At 35.8% G+C, this 24275-nt stretch overlaps 1 long non-coding RNA gene across 1 annotated transcript in view; it reads left to right on the top strand.

Annotated features, from left to right (window-relative positions):
- The window catches only part of LOC140636323 (uncharacterized), a 196532-nt gene extending 193551 nt beyond the window's left edge, over window positions 1–2981 (top strand). Inside the window, exon 4 of the long non-coding RNA XR_012033598.1 lies at window positions 2864–2981. This is a non-coding gene — a long non-coding RNA (uncharacterized lncRNA). The remainder of the gene's footprint in view (window positions 1–2863) is intronic.
- The last annotated feature ends 21294 nt before the right edge of the window (window positions 2982–24275 follow it).

Raw genomic sequence — 24275 nt, 5'->3', positions numbered from 1 at the left:
AAGACTAACAGAACTGCTAGAACTGATACTTGAATTCAGCAAAGTCTCATGATATAAAATCAATGTACAGAAATCTCTTGGATTTCTATACACCAATAATGAAGCAGCAGAAAGAGAAATCAAGGAATCAGTCCCACTTACAATTACACCAAAAACCATAAGATATCTAGGATTCAATCTAACCAATGAGGTAAAAAATCTGTACTCTGAAAAGTATAGAACACTTATGAAAAAAATCGAAGAGGACACAAATGGAAAAACATTCCATGCTCTTAGATTGGAAGAACAAATATTGGTAAAATGTCTATACTACTCAAAATAATCTATATATTCAAAGCAAACCCTATCAAAAGAACACCAGCATTTTTCCCAGAGCTGGAACCAATTCTACAATTTGTATGGAACTAGAAAAGATCCTAGATAGCCAAAATAATGTAAAAGAAAAGCAAAGTGGGAGGCCTCTCAATTCTGGACTTCAAACTGTATTAGAAAACTATAATCATCAAGACAGTGTGGTACTAGCACAAAAATATACACACAGATCAATGGAACAGAATAGAGAACCCAGAAATGGACCCACGACTGTGTGGCCAAAGAATCTTCAAATAGGCAGGAAAGAATATTCAGTGGAAAAAAAGGCAGCCTATTCAACAAATGGTGTTGGGAAAACTGGACAACTACATGAAGAAGAACGCAACTGGACCACTTTCTTACACCATGCACAAAAATAAAATCAAAATGGATGAGAGACCTAAAGCTCAAACAAGAAACCATCAAAATCCTAGAGGAGAATGCAGGCAGCAACCTCTTTGACATCAGCTGTAGTAACTTCTTACTAGGCACATCTCCTGAAGCAGAGGAAAGAAAAGCAAAAATGATCTATTGAGACCTCATGAAGATGGAAAAGCATCTGCACAGTGGAAGAAACAATTAACAAAATTAAAAGGCAGCCAATGGAATGGGAGAAGATATTTGCAAATGACACATCAGATAAAAAGTTAGTATTGAAAATCTATAAAGAACTTATCAAACTCACTACCGGAAAACAATCCAGTTAAGAAATAGGTGGAAGACATGAAAGACATTTTTCCAAAGAAGATATCCAGGTGGATAACAGACACATGAAAAGATGCTCAACATCACTCATATCAGGGAAATGCAAATCAAAAGCACAATGAGATATCACCTCACATCTGCCAGAATGGCTAAAATTAACAACTCAGGAAACAGCAGATGTTGGTGAGGATGTGGAGAAATCCTGATGGTAGGAATGCAAGCTGATGCAGCCACTGTGGAAAACAGTATGGCAGTTCCTCAAAAAGTTAAAATAGAACTACTCTATAGCCCAAAAATTGCACTACTAGATATTTACCCAGAGGATATAAAAATGCTGATTCGAAGGAGCTCATGCATCCCAATGTTTATAGCAGTTTTATCAACAATAGCCAACTTATGGGAAGAGCCCAAATAAGTGTCCATCAACTGATGAATGGATAAAGAAGATGTGGTGTATATATACAATGGAATATTACTCAGGGATAAAAAAAATGAAATCTTGCCATTTGCAACAAAGTAGATGGGACTAGAGTGTATTAGGCTAGGTGAAACAAGACAGAGATAAATATATGACTTCACTCATTTATGGAATTTAAGAAACAAGACAGATGAACATAGGGGAAGGGAGAGAAAAATAAGACGAAAAAAGAGGGAGAGGCAAACCATAAGAGACTTTTAACTACAGAGAATAAATTGAAGCTTGCTGGAGGGGAGTTGGGTTGGGAGGATGGGTTAAATGGGTGATGGGCATTAAGGAGGGAACCTGTTGGGATGAGCACTGGGTGTTTTATGTAAGTGCTGAATCACTAAATTCTAATCCTGAAACCAATACTACACTATATGTTAACTAACTTGAATTTAAATAATAATTTTAAGGACGCCTGAGTGTCTCAGTGGTTGAGCGCCTGCCTTTGGTCCAAGGAGTGATCCTGTGTCTCAGGATCAAGTCCCACATCAGGCTCCCTGCATGGAACCTGTCTGCCTCTCTGTGTGTGTGTGTGTGTCTCTCATGAATAAATAAATAAATTCTTAAAAAAAATCAATAATAATTTTTAAAAAGAAAATACAATGAATAATTAATTATATGGATATGTATATGTACATAATTTTTTCCAGAATTTATGGTTTTTATAGGTATTTGAATAAAACACTTCACTGTAAAATTTGTAAAATAAAGCCCTCTCCCACAATTCACCTCCCTCCAAATGAGCATTTTGTGAAACTTGAAATATTCTTTGAGAGACAATATCTTGTAATCATTAAATACCGATATGTAAATACACAAAACAGCCAATCAGCATTCTTTCACAACCTAGTTGTTTTTGGATCTTCATACCTCTTACTAACCTAACCTTTTGGGGACAGTGTATTGTGTGTTCTATCTAGCACATCCCAAATCTTAAAGTGCACAAGGATCACCTTAGAATCTTGATAAAGTGCCATTATCACTGATAATGGGTGACATGTTAAGTAAATAAAGTAGTTAGGGGATAGAGAGGTTTTGTCTTTTGAGTGGTTTCACAATTTCTTATTTTGGTGAGTTCTGCTTGCATTGTATAGAGGATATCTTAAAAAGAGAAGCTATTTACTTTTACCACACTGTTTTCCCTTTAGCCAGTTTGATTCTGTGATATCATCTATACAGCTAAACAATTAAGGATGAGAGGAACAACTTCTTATATTTTAGCAACTTAAAGCTTGTTCTCATTTTAGTTATCTGAAATCATGTCTTAAAATTGATTGCATTTCATAATTTGATAGCATTTTTCTTCTCCTAGCTTTCTCTTTTTATTTTACATGAATCAAGAATCCTGCCTCTTATGATCAATGGGATCATAGACTTCAAGAACCATAAAAAAGAGAGACAAACCAAGATACAGACTGTTAACTACAGAGAACAAACTGATGGTGTTACCAGAAGGGAGGTGAGTGTGGGTATGGGTGACATAGGTGATGGGGATCAAGAGTACACTTATCATAATGAGCACTGAAGAAAGTATAGGATTGCTGAATCACTATATTATACACCTGAAACTAAAATAACACTGTATGTCAACTATACCAGAATTAAAACAAAACTTAAGCGGGGTTGCTGATGTGGCCTGTATGTAATTGATCATCTTTTGCAGAAGCACAATCAATGCTCTGATGGCTTGCAGTAGTGATGATGCCAGAGATTCTGCTGCAAACTATAGCCAAATAGGACAAAAATCACACAAGGTATAACATAGCAAAGTATAGGGGCCTCATATAATATTCTGCACAGACTTTCCTTCTGAGGCCATTGGGAACAATCACAGATTGGCAAAAAAGTCTTTTTATTTTGCTGTTCCTCCTGAGACTGCTCTCAATGCCACTTAACATCCTATGGAGAGGAGCAACAATGTCCAACACCTATTTCTGGGAATAGCTGGATTTTTTTTTCTATTCCAAATACGTATTTGACAAAAGTTGAGAGATATTTTTGGACTCCCATGGTAAAGGCATCTCTGTTAGGATGAGTAAAGGCCAAATGACAATGAAGTTTTCTTTTCTCCCACCAACTAGTGTAGGTGCAAGAGAAAGAAGTTTACAGGTCATCATATTTTTTTTTTTTTTTTTTTACTGAAAACAAGAGAGTAAAATGCTACATGGATAATGAGACCATTTTCTAAACTTAAATGCTTATTTTTAAATTATGTTGATCATTTCTGTCTTTGTTTGTTGAGCATATATGCACACTATAGTTACCCCAACCTTAACTACCATTTTTATGACAAACTATTGGTGATATTTTAGCCCTATTATATTTCTTACATAAATGAAAGACATAAGCCTTAAAGGACAAATTACATGCTCCTTCACTCCCAAGAGCACATATAAATAGATGCTCTGAATTGGCTTTGTTTCCTGAGACGGGCAAATAAGTCCTTTATTAATCTGCTGTTTTTAGGCTCTATCAGAGTATCTGTCACTATTGGTCATAACAATATTTCACCTCATTCTAAATTCAGATGAACTAATGGCCTAGCACTACTAACACCAAAAGTGACATTGTAATTTAGTGGGATAAATAAAAATGTGGGAATGTTAAGGTATACTCCTATATTACCAAGCATAAAAGAACTATGGCCTTATATTTTGAAACAACTCAATAAAAAGGGAAAGATATCAGCAATTTATAGTCAAATGTAAGTGAACTTTGGAAGCAGACTATTTTAAATTGATTTAAAACAATCTGATTCTACAATCAAGAGATTAATTTTCCATATTTGTTTTTTCACTAAGTAGAATTTCATACAACAGAATGCCTAAGTTTTTGAATTAATCCTTTTCCTTACCCTATTGTTCATATTACAACCCTAAACTTATTTATTTTTCTCCTCTGGGTGAAAAATGATTGTTCATAAACATCAGTTGCTAAAACATTAGGAAATCTAATGGTAATTCTGTAACTTAATTTCCAGTTTTATGGAATAATATAAATGATTGATGCTATGTGTTTTTTCTTATTCAACCCTATAATCAGCTTGATTAAGACCTCACTGGTGCCAATTGAAAAGTTATCATTAATTTCTTCAAATTTCCCTAACTTGGGCCTCTATTAATTTATTAGAAAGTATACTAGTATCTGCAATACTGTATCAGACCAGTGGTTGCACTTGGGAAAGGATATTTCAAACTAAAAAAAAAAAATAATTCTTTAAAATCTCTTCAATGTTTATAATACTGTTTCAAGGACAAGACATTTAAGCACCAAGTATGTGTGAATGCGTATATACCTATTCCCATATTTGTTATTAGAGCACAATTGTGGAGATTATTTAATAAGGTCTAATGTAATTTTTTTCATATTTTGCTTTTGAAGTTACAGTAGGAAAGTTTTCTGATTCCCTAAGGACTTCTGGTTTATAAAGAATAGTGAAAACTCTTCTCTTCACACAGTCATGATAGTCTACTATGCTAGTGAATTAAATCAGAATTTTCTGCTAAATGCAGACAAAAAGTGCCTGTTCCTACCATCCTTCCTGTGTCTTCCCACATTCTATTCTGGCAGTCCATCCATTCTCCTACAGAGAAATACCATAGACAGTAGCCAGAATGCTTCAAGAAATTTACTTTTGTCTCACCTATATAGGTGCATGCCATAGGTGAATTTGTTTGAAAGTTTATTTGCTCACCAAAGTAAACATCTGGAGATCTATGAATGGTTAAGAAGCCTGATTTCTTTATCACTTTCAGTTCTCTCTCTCTCTCTCTCTCTCTCTTTTTTAAAGATTTTATTTATTTGTTCATGAGAGGCAGGCAGAGACATAGGCAGAGGGAGAAACAGGCTCCCCATAGGAAGCCCAATACTGGATTGATCCCGAAACCCTAGGATCATGTCCTGAGCCAAACACAGATGCTCAACCACTGAGCCACTAGGCATCCCTTTAGTTCTCTTTCTTAAAAAAAAAAAAAAAAAAAAAAAAAAAGATATTATTCATTTGAGAAATATCAGAGTGAGAGAGAGCATGAGCTTGGAGAGGGGAGAGGAAGAGGGAGAAACAGACTTCCCACTGAGCAGGGAGCCTAAGACATGGGCTCCATCCAAGGACTGTAGGATCATGACCTGGGCTAAAGGCAGATGCTTAATGACTGAGTGACCCAAGTGCCCCTAGTTATTTTCAAGATATATTTATGTCACTGGTTTTCCTATATTTGGTCAATTTTTTTTCCTAAATAAATATTTTAATTCAGGAAGTAAGAATCAGTAAGCTAATCTGGTATGTCCTAAAATAACCTGTTCCTCAATTTTTATAAACATTTTAAAGTTTATGTTCTAAAATGTTAAGGGGTCTATTTCCTTGTCCTTAGTAAGTGTGCTTAGGTTTGGCAAAAACAAAAAATGGCAGATGTTTGTTAAGTCTATTATGCCATGAATACATCACTCTTTTTCCAATGTTGAAATGTTATCCCAGGTGCTTCAAAAGTTCATATGCTTATAACTGAATGATTGAGAAGAACTATGATACATCTGGAAAGTGTTTCACTAATACAAGGCAAACACACACAGAAAATTAGAAAAGTGGACAGTGTTAGGGAAACTTGGAAAAATGAAAGACTTCCAGGGGTTTCCATTTCAAGTAAATTTTTTTGCCTGTCTTTAAAACATAAAAAGTGGGGAAGGGAATCAAGGATTCCCTATACTTAAGATTCAATTCCCTAAGGGGGTGCCTGAGTGGCTTAGATAGTTGAGTGTCCAACTCTTGGTTTTGGCTCAGGCCATGATCTCAGGGTCTTGAGATCAAACCCTACATTGGGCTCCCTGCTCAGTGGGGAGTCTGTGTGAGGTTCTCATTCCCTCTCCTTTTGCCCCTTCCCCCTACTTGCATTCTCTCTCTCTCTCTCTCTCTCTCTCAAATAATTATGTTTTCATTTATTGATGGACACTTGGGCTGCTTCTATAATTTGGCTATTGAAAATAATGTTGCAATAAACATGAGGGAGCGTGACTTAGCACTTTTGTATTGTAAGGATCAATATCCAGTAGTGTGATTACTGGATGGTAGAGTAGTTCTATTTTTAATTTTTTGAGGAACCTCTGTACTGTTTTCCACAGTGGATGCACCAGTTTGCTTTCCCACCAACAGTGCACTAGCATTCCTTTTTCTCTACATCCTCACTTATTGTCTCTTGTGTTTCTTATTTTAGACATTCTGACAGGTGTGAGGTGATATCTGATTATAGTTTTGATTTGCATTTCCCTGAGAAGTGATGTTGAACATCTTTTTGTGCGTCTGTTGGTCATTTGTATGTCTTCTTTGCAGAAATTTCTGTTCATGTCTCATTCTTAAATTGGATTGTTTTTTAGGGGTAGAGTTGTATAAGTTCTTTATATATCTTGGATACTAACCCTTTTTAAGGCATGATATTTGCAGTTATCTTCTCCCATTCAGTAGGTTGCCTTTTAATTTTGTTGATTCTTTCACTGTGCAGAAGCTTTTTTTTATTTTGATGTATTCCCAATAGTATTTACTTTTATTTCCCTTGCCCCAGAGACACATTTAGAAAAATGTTGTTATAGTGTTAAGTTTTTATTTTGCTAAACCATTGGGTTATGGGGATTGTTAGACTGGCCACTGTTTTGTTTTTGTTTTTAATTTTTTATTTATTTTTTTATTGGAGTTCAATTTGCCAACATATAGCATAACACCCAGTGCTCATCCCGTCAAGAGCCCCCCTCAGTGCCTGTCACCCAGTCACCCCAACTCCCACCCACCTCCCCTTCCACTACACCTTGTTTGTTTCCCAGAGTTAGGAGTCTCTCATGTTCTCTCACCCTCACTGATATTTCCCACTCATTTTCTCTCCTTTCCCCTTTATTCCTTTTCACTATTTTTTATATTCCCCATATGAATGAGACCATATAATGTTTGTCCTTCTCCGATTGACTTACTTCACTCAGCATAATACCCTCCAGTTCCACCCATATCAAAGCAAATGCTGGGTATTCGTCATTTCTAATGGCTGAGTAATATTCGATTTTAAATGTAGACCACATCTTCTTTATCCATTCATCTTTCGATGGACACCGAGGCTCCTTCCACAGTTTGGCTACTGGGGACATTGCTGCTATAAACATTGGGGTGCATGTGTCTCTGTCTTTCACTGCATCTGTATCTTTGGGGTAAATCCCCAGCAGTGCAATTGTTGGGTCATAGGCAATTCTATTTTTAACTCTTTGAGGAACCTCCACACAGTTTTCCAGAGTAGCTGTACCAGTTCACATTCCCACCAACAATGCAAGAGGGTTCCCCTTTCTCCACATCCTCTCCAACATTTGTTGTTTCCTGTCTTGTTAATTTTCACCATTCTCTCTGGTGTGAGGTGGTATCTCATTGTGGTTTTGATTTGTATTTCCCTGATGGCAAGTGATGTGGAACATTTTCTCATGTGCTTGTTGGCCATATCTATGTCTTCCTCTGTGAGATTTCTGTTCACATCTTTTGCCCGTTTCATGATTGGAATGATTGTTTCTTTGCTGTTGAGTTTAATAAGTTCTTTGTAGATCTTGGATACTAGCCCTTTATCTGATATGTCATTTGAAAATATCTTCTCCCATTCTGTAGGTTGTCTTTTAATTTTGTTGACTGCTTCCTTTGCTGTGCAGGAGCTTTTTATCTTGATTAAGTCCTAATAATTCATTTTTGCTTTGTTTCTCTTGCCTTCCTAGTTGTATCATGCAAGATGTTGCTGTGGCCAAGTTCAAAAAGGGTGTTGCCTGTGTTCTCCTCTAGGATTTTGATGGATTCTTGTCTCACATTTAGACCTTCTATCCATTTTGAGTTTCTCTTTGTGTCTAGTGCAAGAGAATGGTCTAGTTTCATTCTTCTGCACGTGGCTGTCCAATTTTCCTAGCACCATTTATTGAACAGACTGTCTTTTTTTCCAGTGGATAATGTTTTCTGCTTTGTTGAATATTAGTTAACCATGGAGGTTAACTAATACCACACTGTTTTGATGATCACAGCTTTGTAGTACAACCTGAAATCTGGCTTTGTGATGCCCCGGCTCTGGTTTTCTTTTTAAATATTCCCCTGGCTATTCGGGGTCTTTTCTGATTCCACACAAATCTTAAGATGATTTGTTCCAACTGTCTGAAGAAAGTCCATGGTATTTTGATAGGGATTGCATTGAATGTGCAAACTGCCCTGGGTAGCACTGACATTTTCACAATATGAATTCTTCCAATCCATGAGCATGGTATATTTTCCCATGTTTTTGTGTCTTCCTCCATTGCTTTCAGAAGTGTTCTGTAGTTTTTAGGGTATAGATCCTTTACCTCTTTGTCTAGGTTTATTCCTAGGTATCTTACACTTTTGGGTGCAATTGTGAATGGGATTGACTCCTTAATTTCTCTTTCTTCAGTCTCATTGTTAGTGTATAGAAATACCACTGATTTCTGGGCATTGATTTTATATCCTGTAGAGTGGCCACTGTTAATAACCTTGGTGAATATACCTCTAAGTTATTTTGAAAATAATAGAAGAAACAGTAAAGGATTCCCATATTTGTAAATACTTTTTTATATGTTAAAACTAGTATAAAAGATGCTTCCTATGTTATTCATCTTTTCTACTACAACTACTTTTATGAAATACCTAAAAGTATGTTTTTCTGCTATGGCTCATGGATTTTTAATAGTTAATTTGCTCCGAATAACTGTAATTGTGACTCACTTTTGGATATTCATATTTATACAACATGATCAATGGAAGCTCATTTGAGTTTGAATATTTGTACTTCTTTGAGCAATACCATCAAATATTGTTTTAAATAATCTTATTTTCTGACAACAACGAGTTGGTCTATTTTCCCAGGCTTTGGATATGTAATCAGCCATTTACTAAGAAATAAATTCCATTTAGTGGAGAAGGATATGAAATGTCAGATTCTGAGCTCTACAGATGCATATCAGATTGTTTTTAGTGTTTACTAGAGCCGAGCAGAGTAGCATCAGGTTTTAACATTGTTTTCCAATAACAGAAAAACTACTTTTACTAGAGCAAACCTAAATGATTTTTATGCCTTATCTAAACTGAATTCCATTTCCTTTTGTTTTGTGAGTTTTATATATTTTATCTATCGTGATTTTATATTGACTCTGTGTCCAGACTAGTTTATTGTCCTCATCTAAATAATACAAGGATAGCTAATTCTCATCACACACTAAGTCCCATGCTTCTTAAGAATCTCTTTCAGGACAGCCCTGGTGGCTCAGCAGTTTAATGCCGCCTTCAGCCCCAGGGCCTGATCCTGGAGACCCAGGATTGAGTCCCACATCAGGCTCCCTGCATGGAGCCTGCTTCTCCCTCTGCCTGTGTCTCTGCCTCTCTCTCTCTCTCTCTCTGTGTGTGTGTGTGTCTCTCATGAATAAATAAATAAAATCTTTATAAAAAAGAAACTCCTTTCAAAACTCTGCAACCCTTATTCCAAAAGGTTTCTTCTGAAGAAATTATTAGTCAAAGACTTTCTGTGGACACAGAAAGTGATCAAGATAATACTGCAGAAAAGTATTCAGTATAAGTAGGAAAATAGATTGATCTGGTATTAATGTAAGCATTATGATCTAAGTCTAAAATTAGAACACACAATCTGGCAAACATTTTATATATTTGTAAATATAAAGGCATAAAAAATCTTACTAAGTGGTATATATAAATCACTCTACAATGTTTAATTAAAGAACTAATTTTACTGGAAATAATACATCTATAGAAGAGGAAATTTCTTTACTCTTCTAGGTTCCTTGGCTGGTCTAAAAATCACATAGACATAAGACAGATTAATGAGAGAAAAACTAATTTAACTGCATATTATAAGGCCCCCACAAAGCAAAGAGATTCAAGGGCAAGCTGGGCAATTGAAGCTTATATGTCATCCTGACCTAGGGAATAGGATAGGGGCCTGAGGCTTCAAAGGGGCAAAGGGTAATTCACAGGGTGATAAGAACAGATGTTTAGTAATTAGATGTTTGTCCTGCCATACAGATAGGTCATTCTGATAAAAATTATCTGTTGGTAATAGCTCTTTTTCTGGGCTAGGCCCCCTATCTATCTAAGTTATTTTAGTTAATTTATTCAATGGTAAATCTTTTTCTTGAATCTGCTGGCTCTTGATTACCTTCAAGATAATCAAAATAGTCCACATGCCGAAGTGGCACATTTTGGGAAGACTTGTTTTGAACCTCATCACATGAGATTGAAACTCCTAGAAACTGTTTTTTGTTTTGTTTTGTTTTGTTTTAATGTTAGTCGAATAAGGGAGGAAAAAGAGATGAAAAAAAGTCTTATTTAGGTTGTTTTTTTTTTTTAAGATTTTATTTATTTATTCATGAGAGACACAGAGAGAGAGAGGCAGAGACACAGGCAGAGGGAAGAGCAGGCTCCATGCAGGGAGCCTGTCGTGGGACTCGATCCCAGGACTCCAGGATCATGCCCGGGCTGAAAGTGGCACTAAACCCCTGAGCCACCAGGGCTGCCCTTATTTAGGGTTTTGATAGTAACTTAACTGGAATTATAATACAAATCTAAAGTAATAAAGATTAATAAAGATTAAACATTGAATGCTTAATGGATTTTTGCTTGATTAAGTGAAGCAGCATATATGAATGCTGAAAAAGTACAATCCAGAGTTAAGAACTGAGTATTTGGAGGGGATTCAAATAACATCCAAATATTTTCAAACATGATGAATATCCATTACTAATAGCTTTACTAATAACCTACATAAAATGATTAAAATTGTGCCTCAGGAAAGTAGAACACCTCTTTAGTAAATTACAGGGGAAATATCAAATGTCTAAGATTATGAAAAGTAGCAAGTAGTTACAATCATGTTTTTTGTTTTTATTGTTTAAAGAAATATATGGAGAATTTTTAAGCTTCTGTATGGATAAAAGTTTTAAAGTGGTTCATAATTATTTTTAAGGATTTTATTTATTTATTCATTTATTCATTCATTCATTCATGAGGGACAGAGAGGCAGATGCATAGGCAGAGGGAAAAGCAGGCTCCCTGTGGGGAGCCGGATGTGGATTTGATCCCAGGACCCCAGGTCATGCCCCGAGCCGAAGGCAAATGCTCAACCACTGAGCCAGCCAGGTATCCCAATGGTTCATAATTAAAAGAATCTCATGAGCTACAAAAAGTACAATGAATATAAAGCATTTTATGGAAAGTGTGTCTTGCATCGGATAGGTGAGGGGATAGGAGACAAATGAAATGGACAAGCCAAAAAAATTGTACTTTTGACACAAGCAAAATTATATATATAGTATCCCAATATTCAGAAGCAATTCTCCCTTTCTTGTCAGTTAGCCAAGACATAGATAGGCTTTTAAGACCACGCTGGTCATTTCTTACCCAAACTTCCTCAGCCCTGAGAGATTTCCAATAAATTAAAAGTCTGGTGGGAATTATAATTCCTTACATTCAGAGCCCAGATGGTTCTTTTATAAAGAACTCTCATGTGTAAAATCAATGAAGAAACATATTCTAGCAGGTCTGAGGTGGAATTACACTTGATATTACAAGAGTGAGTCATACATGCATACAAAATGCAATCACACTGGTGATTAAAATTAACTCAAATATAGAAGAAATTATGATAAGCAAATTGTATTACCTTCATGATGGCAGCATCTCATATATTGTTTTTCCCTAGAGTCATTGAGAAGCTCTTTTAGAAATACTAATGCAAAAATAGTCTGCAGTTTAATTAGAATTTGGGGCCACAGGTCTCACTATAATTTACAAATTAATTAAATAAATTCTGGCAACATTAAGATAATATCATGAGGGGAATCCATAGAACACAATTTTAGATAAGCCAATTTATTCTTTAATGAAATGATTCAAACTATGTTTAAAATGTTTAAAACTTTTATGTCTTTCTAAAATAAAAATTACTTCTTTGGAAAGTAAATTTCATTCTAATTGCAGCCTACCTTTGCTATACAACTTCAGATTTTATAACATTGTGTCTAAAAGGCATTTTTAACTGAACTTTTCAAAATAATTTCCTGTACGTATTAGTTTTAAAATAGAGAACACTGAAAAAAATACCCTAAATTTATAAGTCTAACACAGAAGGGAAGTGATTTGATTTTCCACACTGAATCAGGAACACAAAACTCCTATTGGAAGACTATTTTTCCTAAATCCTTAGAAGCAGAATTATTTCTCTTCCAAAATGTAATGTAAGAAAAACTCACCTTTGATGAGGACACAAGTTTCAGTTGAACCTTCAGCGAAATTATTTTTTAAGATGACTGTTACTCTTTTCTCCTACTGCATGGCCTACTCTAGACCCCAATGCCCCAGTATTTCTTCATTCTTTCTGACTATTCAGTCCAGAGAAACCTCTTCCCCAGGTCAGAACCTGATTTCACACACTCCATATATCAGTCTTTCAACTTAGTCCTCTGCAAGCTGATCCTTGCTAGATAATAATAAAATATATATCTGCATGTTTATCTGGGTGTGGCACTATAGTTACTAAAGTGCTTTCAACTATATTATTCTACTCCATCCTTATGATAGTTCTATGAGTTGAGAACACAGAATGTTATTTCTATTTCACATATTAGGAATTGAGTATAGACAAAATTAAGTAAATATTTGTTTTAAGATTTTATTTATTTACTCATGAGAGACATAGACAGAGAAGCAGAGACACAGGCAGAGGGAGGAGAAGCAGGCAAGAACCCAATGTGGGACTTGATCCTGGGACTCTGGGATTATGCCCTGAGCTGAAGGCAGAAGCTCAACCATTGAGCCACCCAGATGTCCCAAAATTAAGTAAATATTAAGGTCCATTTGGTTAGGTTAACAAAAGTTGTGTAGCTGAAATTAAAGCACAGTCATCCCTCTCTCCTAACCAAGGTCTCTCCACATGATATGTAAGTATGGTTTAACTACACAAGTGGCTTTAGAGTAACTTAAAAAATGAATCTTTGTTCCGTGGAGGTTCATGTATTTCATTGATGTTCCAGTGATTCTAATAAATAAGCTTTCTTTCCTTGAAAATCCACTCTGTTATAAGCACTCTGCTTATTTCTTTAGACTCCAAAGGAGAATAAAAAAAGAGCTGTTTCCTTTGAACTCACAATCTGATGGTGGTAACACACACACACACACACACACACACATACGTAATACCGTGGGAGGGACTGTATGAGGAAATTAGGTACACAGTGTGTTAGGAGCATAAGAGACTAACTAGAAGGGGTAGGGGTATTGTTACGTTAAGGTTTACAATAAATTTGTATTATGTCCTGAAAGATAAGTAGGAGCTTAAGAGGCAGTAAAAAGGCCTTTTTGATATAGACATCGAATTTTAAAGGCAAGGTCTTAGTTGTATTCATATAGCAGCCCTTTGTATAATCTTCATGTACATAGAAAATGAGAGGGAAAGGAAAAAGAACAACTGGGGTCAGCTTTTGAAAGTGTAATTTTCATGGTAGAGCAATTGTAAAACGTTATTTAGGGCAAGTTTTTAAAGAAGAGATGTATGAGTCCATTTGCCATAGGAAAGACACCTTGTGGATGAAGGGATGGACAGCTGGAGTAGGAAAGACTGCACGATGAAAAATCGAGGCAGGAGAACAGTGATTGGGCAGGTGGAGGAGGAGGTTTCCTACAGGAGCCTAGTCTGGAATAGTAATACTGGATCCTCATTACGTGTTCCTGCTTGTGATTCATGGCCTCCACATCTAAAAGGTTTTCATATATATAGAATTTCTTTTTCCACAGTATGTTTAGTTTCTGACAGCAGAATACACCACCCCAGAATGTGCCACCTCGGTATGTGGGTTATTTCCAGATGAAAACAATTGGGGCCCAGAAGCCTGAGGAAGAGTGAAGGGGGCTTCACTGCCTAAAAGGATTTAGTAAAGGTACCTGCGCCAGGAAAAGAGGTATTACCAAAAGTAGCTTTTTATATCAAAAATATGTATCTGCATGGTATGGTAAACATTTGGTTTACCAAATACCTGCTCTTCTTAGCTTCCTGAGAATAGTCTTTGCTCCCTTTTGAGACGCCAGACCTGAATCTCCTTCTCCTTAGCTCAGGATGGTATATAAGCTTCAGTTACCTGGCTGCCTGAGAGTCTCATAAAAACCTAGAGGGGAAGAAGGGAAAAATTTCCTACATTTTCTTCCTAATATTTTCTATTATTTTTCTATTTAGAACATGGTTTTACTAGGTACTCATCTCAGCCTTTTGGAATTAGTGTTTTAATACTATTTTCCTGGTTCTCATGATGATTTCAAGCAAGTAAATACCATGAGTAAAGAAAGCTTACACCTTATTGTGGACACCATCCTCCCAGTGAGAGAATGATCTTCTTGATTCAGTAAGAGAGCCAGTATGGAAGAATGCTGAGTCAGACTGCCTAATAAGGAATCCTCTTACTAGTTACACACTTTGGGAAAATTAACCTCTTCATGCCTTTGTTTCCTCAGCTTAAAAAGGAAGGTAACTCTGGGGTGCCTGAGTGGCTCAGTCGGTTAAGTGTCTGCCTTCTGCTGAGGTCATGATCCCAAGTCCTGGGACTGAGCCCCATATGGGGCTCCCTGCTCAATGGGGAGTCTGCTTCTCCCTCTCCCTTTATCCCTTTCCCTGCTCATGAATGCTTGCACTCTCTCCCAAATCTTTAAAAAAAAAAAAAATTAGAAAGTGGTAACTGTTTCTCCCTTATACAGTTGTGAAGATTAAATGAATAAATGATAAAAGTAAAGTTTTCTTTTTCTACTCACAACAACGCTTTGACACCAAATGTGTGGGTTTTACACAACCAGCAATTTTCCAAACTAGTGGACACCAACTAAGTGTCCTACAATACAATTCAGTCCTAACACTGTCTATGTAGAGTTAATGCAAACCCCACTAGCTAATGGTTTAGTCACACAAGACTACCTGTCCTGACTTAGATGCCAATCTCGAGTCTCAGGTGGTATTGTCTATGATATGGGGGTTCCCACGCCCCCTTCCATGGGTTCAATAATTTGCTAGAAGGGCTCACAGTACTCTGGAAAATTACTAACTTCCTAGAGATTGCAAAAAATATGATTCAAATGGAAAAGATGCACAGAACAAAGTATGAGGAAGGGGCCAGAGATTCTATGCCCTTTCCAGGGGCACCACTCTCTTAGCAACACTAAGTGTTTCCCAATCTGGAAACTCTCTAAACTCTTCGGTAAGGTTTTTTTGTTTTGTTTTGTTTTGTTTTGTTTTTTATTGAAGGCTTCACCACTTAGACATGATTGATAATAAACTCAATCTCCAGTCCTTTCCCCTTCCTGGAGGTCAGAGAATGGAGCTAAAAATTCTAACCCTCTAATCACATGGCTGATTTCCTTAGCAAGCAGTTGCCCCTTTCCTTTACCCAATCCTCAGAGGCTTTCCAAAAAAAAAAAAAAAATCCTCTAATTTAACATAAACTGAGGTGTGATTGAAATCACCTGTTCTGAATAACAAATGATGCTCCTTTTCCTTCTTTCTCTGGAGCTGGTTTAGGAGCCTGGGATAAAATCCAAATATAACAAGAGATAGTCCTTTAGCTTTATCACTTAGGAAATTACAACTACTGTAGGAGCAGTGGCCAGGAGCTGGGATGAAGACCAAAATATATATCTTTTATTAGCATAATGAGCATTACTTAAAAAATATTTAGAACTCTGGCAGACTGTATATGTTTAGTAAATGTTAGTCACACTGACCACCACCACAACCATCATATTGTGGGGACAAAGAAACTTGCTTCTAAATATTTCAGAAGATAGGTATTTAAGACAAACCCACAAAAACACACACAAAAACACATATTCCATTCATTTTGCAAGAAAACTTTCAAACCACAGAAGCCTGACCCTAATGCAATACTCATCCTATGTTATGTAATCCTTTGGCCAGGATATTAATTATAAAATGTTTTACTCTTCATATCACTAGATCAATCTATACACAAAATGCTCTTTATTTCATGACACAAAAGTTTGCTGTTTTTCTCACAGAAGAGTACGTTTAAAAATATTTGGCTTATTTATGATTTCTACACTTATCTTCTAAGTAGTTATATATAAATAGAGCCAGTGTTCTCTTTTTTGACCCTTTGTCCTTTCTCTGTATATTCTTTCCACTAGAGATTGAAATCATTCTCATGGTTTCAATGAAAATCTCTTATTTATAAAATTTCTAACTTCCCATTTGCAGTCATGACCTCCGTCTAATTTTGTTACTAATTAACTACTTGAGTGATTTGCAGTCACCTCAGTGTCAGCATATCTACGTAGAGACTCCTCATATTTCCCCCACATTCTTATAGATTCAAAACTGTGGGAGGCTATCTGGTATCCTGTTTAGAATGACTTTGGGGTCAGACACAACATGATTTGTTCTGACTCTATCTTTCTTAACTTTGTGACATTTGGCGACCTAACTTCTCTAGGCCATCATAGTTATGTTGCTGGTGAAAGGAATTTTCTATGAGAATTAAAATACTTAGTGTCTGGGAACAGCAATACCTTAATGTATTTTAGCTGCTATTATTAATGCTATCCACATAGGGAGCCTCTGCATTACAGGTATATATAAAAGTCTTTGTGTCTTTAAATGAATCTTCCTCCATTCTTCTGTTGGCTATGTCATAGTGATATTAATTCACAATACTTCTGTCAATCCTGACCTCTTTTAGCTGGCTCTTGTCTTCTCTGGCTCCCTGCAATTTCATCTTTAAATGGCCCCACATGCAGAACATGTAGAACTTGGCCCACTTATGTTTCTAAAACCAAGAAATAGGACTAGGAAGTTCATCTGCGATGTCATCACATTCTGAACTTGCGGTACCCTACAAATGCCATCTCCATAGTCTGGGTGGGCATAGACCTTAGTTTCCTATTCTCATGTGTCTAGTCTATTCTCAGTTCCTGCTATTTTTACTGGCTGACCAGTCCTAGAATTCTTTGTGCTCAGGCAACCAGAAAATTTATCAGTATTGATAAATCATAAATCTCTTTATAGCCTATGCATTATTAGACCAGTTTTCTGTATTTCCTCTCCATGAGACAAATCCTCATTTATCTCTCAAAAACTTTTATTTCTCACTACCTTCACTACCACCTTTTATACCCTCACTACCTTTTATTCCTCACTACCTTTTAAATTCAGCACTGCCACATCTAATATGACCTACATTTTCCATTGTTTTATTTTGTGGTTACTCTGCTTTAGCTAGATCGATGTTTACTCATTGTTTTCTTTTTTTAAAAGATTTTAGTATTTATTCATAAGAGACAGAGACATAGGCTGAGGAAGAAGCAGGCTATATGCAGGGAGCCCAACATGGGGCTCAATCCTGGGACTCCAGGATCATGTCCTGTGCCGAAGGCAGGCACTTAACCACTTAGCCACTGAGGCATCCCTTACTCATTGTTTTCTAACTCTATCTTATTAGATCATTTTCTGTACCCTTGATCAAATTGTTACCATGACATGGGACAGTTGCCTCATTCTCTTTTCCTCTTTATATCCTTTCAGACTTGAATGTCTATTTAGGTCCCCATGAGATTTTACTAATCAGTACAGTGCATGGTGCTCTTTCTTGTCTCTGAATTTGTTTTCTGCCTAGTGCTGTGTATTTTCAGACATTTTTCTTTCAGCACAGACATTATGAATTATGATTTAACACTGGCTAAATTTATAAATGCATGTGAACTTGAGCAGGCAGGTATCATATTGAAATCAAAACCATCAATGAGATAATTTAAAAAAGAAAATGGACACTGACTCAGACATATCTTTTTCTTAAAATATTGTGGTATAAATCAATATGCTATTCTAAATACACTTTGAGAATTTTATATGTGTCTATGTATATGAACCTGTGTTTCAAAAATCTATGCTACACAATAGATACATATGTATATACATATATACATGTACATGTATACATATATTATCATAGATTTTTATAACATTGTAGATACCTAGCTGGTTGCTATGGTAACAACAATAATGTTGATAATTATGATGACAATAGGATTGAAAAATAACTGGCAGTAGGAAAATGTGTCTCTTAACTTTCTATGGTACCTATACCATTGAGGGAGATATATGATTAGTACTTTATATTAAATAGGATGAGTGTGGTCAGGTTATTGGGGTTTCTCTATAGCTTCTCCCTTATTAAGATAGGAAGTTTCTTTTGGCTACAGCTACCACACATGCTCTGGAAGAAAACAGAGAAAAGGAGGAGCAAAAATAAGCATTTTGCACTAGGAGAAACCAACAGTGAAGGAGTATAGCAAGCTGGCACTAGGTCTAAGATCCCTCCTTTTGCCCTGCCTCACTGGCTGCTTCTGCTCTCATGAAGTCATCACTGGGAAACAAACACTGGCAGCAGGAGAGGATATCCTGAGATCTGGCCTGCAGTCTGACAATATCTTTTTGGCACATTTTAGTGTAAAATATTCCTATTAGTACTCCACATTCATTCTGGCTCCTGAGCATAGCCAATTGCAGGACCCAAGAGGAAATTCCCTGTTGAGGAAACACTGTGGGGTACAGAGGAACAGGTGAGCACAGCAAGAAATTGGGCCCATTTTTTGAACATCAAAGAAGGATAATTTGCAGTTATCTATCCTTATCTACTTAGGTATCTCCTCAGGAAAATTAAAATAAAAATGAGAATTTTCATAGGAGTAAGAGGAAAAGGCAAAGCACAAAATGGGAAGAATTACATTAATGCATGTCACAAAAAATCTCCAGCTAGTAACAAGGAAAAATGTAATTCTTGAAATTTTAGAGTTTGTATGAACCCTAGAGCTCTTGGTGAAAATTAATTTCTCAGGTTGATTTTAGTATAGAAACTATTCTAGCATTTCCTCAAGAATTTTCTTTAGGTTGTAATTTTGATTTTTGGGAGAAAAAAATGTCTTGGGACTGTTGGGTTAAGCACATGTTAATGAGTTCCCTTCATTGATATAACTACCTTTTTAAAATATACTAATGTGAGATAAATACAGTACACATTGTTTATACATTTATTTCACCATTGATTTTCTCCATACTTTCTTAAAGTATGTATAAAGAAGATTTTTGCAGGATTAAAGTAATATAGACTACATTTAGGAAAAACTTGACCTTTTCCATAAGTGGGTCTTAGACCACTTGAGATGAAGAGTTCTAGGTTTCTGTAAACTAGCCATATTATTTTTTCTATAATATTCTGTAATTCTAAAGGGCTCTGTACTGATTAATATTACCCTCAATATAACTCATTAAGGTGTGTTGGGGTAATTTCCACTAAATGACAGGTTTTCTGTTATTACCCCTTTCCAATTTTAGTTCACATATCCTTATGTAAGTTTTCTTTGTCTAAAAGCATGACTCAACACGTATTATGCCATTAAGTATTTAGTGGTATGTTGCATTTATAGTCCACAGGAACTGCACCTCCCAGTATTCATGCCCTGTAGTATTTTCCTCACCTTGAATTTCTACTTGCCCTTTGACATACTTATACCAATAAAATGTAAAAGAAATGATGCCATTCAATTCTGGCCCTAAACATTAAAAAGGCCCAACAGTTTTTGCTTTTTCATCTTGAAAGCCTAGCTAATAAAATCAGGAACCATGCTATATAAAAAGAAAGATCCAAATTCTCCCTATGGAGAAGAAATAGACAGTTCTGATGGATGGAAAAACACCTGGAAAGAGACCAGATGCAAGAGAAATGAGGTGCCCCAGTTGTCCAGACCAAACCCTCAGACACATGGGAGAGGCTTTCTGAGCCCTTTCATTTAGGCCGTCCACAGACTGAGTGCAGCCACATAAAAGCCATGTTAGATGTTTTCACTCAATCAAAACCATCAAAATCAAATGAGAAGAACCTTGAGGGTAGCTCTGTCTAAATTCCCAACCAATAGAAATATAAATAATAAAAATAAGCCTTATTTGATGCCATTAAATTTTAATATGGTTTATTACATGGCACAGATAGCTGAAAAGAAGGTTTTTTTTTTTTTGTTTTTTCCTATCTCTAGGCTACAATATTTGGGAAAGATACATAACTTCACCATACAGATAAATACAAACCAATATAATCATCAGCACCAGGCAGAGGAGGAAAATATTAGGAGGTTGGTGTATATATTAATGTTATAAGTTTGAGAGAGAACTTGTCATAGGAGGAAAACAGTTTTCTTTGACTTCTAAAATCAGGAAAGATTGGTATCACAAAAAGGGGATTCTACAGAGTGGATCCAATAGCCTATAAATTAAGTAAATAGAATAGATTGGAAAGGTATTGGCTCTGGAGAATTAATCATGCAAACACAAACACATACACATATATTTGTGTATATATATGTGCACATATATAAGATATAACTATAGAATATGGTTATAAAAACAACTATATAGAATATATATAAATGTATATGTATATAGATATACTTGAAAACATACATCACATTACTATAGGATTTATATAGATTATACATATCTAAAATATACATATGTATTGCATATGTGTATATGCAAATATATAGGATATATACATACATACACATGGGAAACCCAAATATATATATATCCAGATTTATACCAGGAAATTTATACAATTATTTTCTCTTATTTTTATTGAAGTATATTTAACATATTATTTAAATTTCAGGAGTATAACATATTCAACAATTCCATATATTAAACAGTGCTTACCATGATAAGTGTAGTCACTGTTTCACCATACAACATTATTACAATATTATTGGCTATATTCTCTAAGCTCTACTTTTCATTGCTATGACTTATTTATTTTATAACTGGAAATTTGTGCCTCTTAATCCCCTTTGTCTATTTTGCCCATTTCTCCACCCACCTCCCTTCTGGGAACTATGTTTCTTCTCTGTATTTGTGAGTCTGGTGTTTGTTTTGTTTGTTTGTTTTTAAGATGCCACGTATAAGTTGAATCATATGGTATTTGCCTTTGTCTGACTTCTTTCACGTAGCATAATAGTCTCTAGACCTATCTATGTTGTCACAAATGGCAAGATCTCATTTTATATGGCTGAGTAATATTCCTGTGTGTGTGTGTGTGTGTGTTGTGTGTACACCCACATCTTTATCCATTCATTAGCGAGGGACACTGGGGTTCTTTGTATATTTTGGCTGTTGTAAATAATGCTCAAACATAGGGGTACATGTATCTTTTCAAATTTTTGTGGTTTTTTTCCCTTGGACAAATGCCCAGCACTGGGATTACTGCATCACATGATATTTCTATTTTTAATTTCTTGAGGAACTTCCATATTGTTTTCTATAGTAGCTGTGCCAATTTACATTCACACCAACATTGTACAAGTATTCTCTTTTCTCTACATTATAGTCTACACTTGTTATTGTCTTTTTGATACTAGCTGTTTGGTGTGAAATGATATCTCACTGTGGTTTTTATTTGTATTTCCCTGATAAGTGATGTTGAACATCTTTTGATATGTCTGTTGGCCTCCTGCATGTCATCTTTGGAAAAGCACCTAATCAGGTCCTCTACCCCAATTTTAATTGGATTATTTTATTGGTGTTGAGGTGGATATTAACTCCATGTCAAACGTGATTTACAAAAACATTTTCTCCCATTAAGTAGGATGTCTTTGTGTTCTCTTCATAGTTTTCTTTGTAGTACATAGCTTTTTATTTTGGTATAGCCCCAAAAGTTTATTTTTGCTTTTGTTTCCCTTACTGAGGATATATATCCATAGATATGTTGCAAAGAACAACATCCAAGAGATTACTACCTATGTTTTCCCCTAGGAGTTTTATGGTTTCAGGTCATTTAGGTCTTTAATCCATTTTGAGTTTATTTTTCTTCACAGTATAAGAAAGTGATCTGGTTTCATTCTCTTCCATATAGCTGTCTGGTTTTCCCAACACCATTTGTTGAAGAGACTCTCTATTGCACATTGAATACTCTTGCCTCCTGGGGTAGCTTGGTAGTTGAGTATCTGCCTTTGACTCAGGTCATGATCCCAGGGTCCTAGGATCTAGTCCCTTCCCTGCCTGTCTCTCTGTGTCTCTCATGAATAAATAAATAAAATCTTTAAAAAAAAGAATATTCTTGCCTCCTTTGTTGTAGATTAATCATATAATCTTGGATTTATTTCTGTGCCCCTATCTTCTTGGATTTATCTATGTGTTTATTTTTGTGCCAGTACCACACTATATCTTTTAGTAGATCTTTGTAATATATCTTGAAATCTGGGATTGTGATACCTCCAGCTTTGTTCTTCTTTCTCAAGATTTCTTTGGTTACCGTAGGACTTCTGTGGTTCCATACAAATCTAAGGATTATTTGTTCTGCTACTGCGAAAAATGGTATTGGTATTTTCATGTTGATGATGTTAGATTTTTAGATTGCTTTAACATGGACATTTTAACATTATTCTTCCAATCTATGATTATTCTTCCATTTATGTTTTCAGTTACTTTCATTAGTGTCTTACAGTTTTCAGAATACAGGTCTTTCACCTCCTTGGTTAAATTTATTCCTAGGAATTTTATTCTTTTTGATGCAATTATAAGTAGGATTGTTAATTTTCCCTCCTGCTATTTCATTATTCTTGTATGGAAATGCAATAGATTTCTGTACATTATTTTTGTATGCTGCTACTTTACTGAATACATGTATTAGCTCCAATATTCATTCCATAGACATACTGAGTCTTTAGAGTTTTCTGTATGTAGTATCATGTTACCTGCAAATTATGAGTTTTTCTTATTTTTACCAACTTGGATGACTTTTATTCTGTTTTTTAAAAAGATTTATTTATTTATTTATTTATTTATTTATTTATTTGAGAGACAGCAAGCAAGGGGAAGAGCAGAGAGAGAAAGAGAATCCTGAAACAGACTCCCCACTGAGCTGGAGCCTATGTGGGGCTAGATACTAGGACTCTGAGATCATGACCTGAGCCAAAACCAAGAGTCAGCTGCTCAACTGACTGAGCCACCCAGGTGCCCTGATTGACTTTTTTTTCTTTCTCTTGTCTGATTGCTGCAGGTAGGGCTTCCAGTACTATGTTGAATGAAAGTGGTGAGAGTGGACATCCTTATCTTATTCCTGATTTTAAAGGAAAAGCTCTCAGCATTATACCACGTAGTATAATGCTAGCTGTAGGTTTTTCATATGTGGCCTTTATTATATTGAGATGTATTCCCTCTAAATACACTTTGTTGGGAGTTTTGATCCCTTTATTATTATGTAATGCTTTTCTTTATCTTTTCCTACAGTCTTTGTTTTAAAGTCTATTTTGTCTGATGTAAGTATTAACTTGGCTTCCCCCCCACACACACATACACACTTTAATTTGCATAGAATATCCTTTTCCATCTCTTCACTTTCAGTCTCTAAGTGTCTTTAGGTCTAAAGTGAGTCTCTGTCAGCAGCATATAGATGGGTCTTGATTTTTTATACAGTTACCCTTTGTTCCACAGGGGAACACCTGGCCAAGGCATGTGGTTTTAGCAAGGTAAATGGAGAGCACCAGAACTGGTTCCTTGAAGAATCTGGCTAGCTAGGCCAGTGAAGAGAAAGAGAAATGGCATCTGCCAACACTTTTATGCCTGTAAAGGTCTCTTGAAGGTCCCTACCTTCTAGGGCATGTTCTAACATCAGTCCATATTTTTTTGTGTGTGTG

Source organism: Canis lupus, chromosome 7, assembly GCF_048164855.1.
Source record: "Canis lupus baileyi chromosome 7, mCanLup2.hap1, whole genome shotgun sequence".
Taxonomy (NCBI): domain Eukaryota; kingdom Metazoa; phylum Chordata; class Mammalia; order Carnivora; family Canidae; genus Canis; species Canis lupus.
The sequence above is the reverse complement of the archived record's forward strand: the minus strand, read 5'-3'. Positions and strand labels throughout refer to the sequence as shown.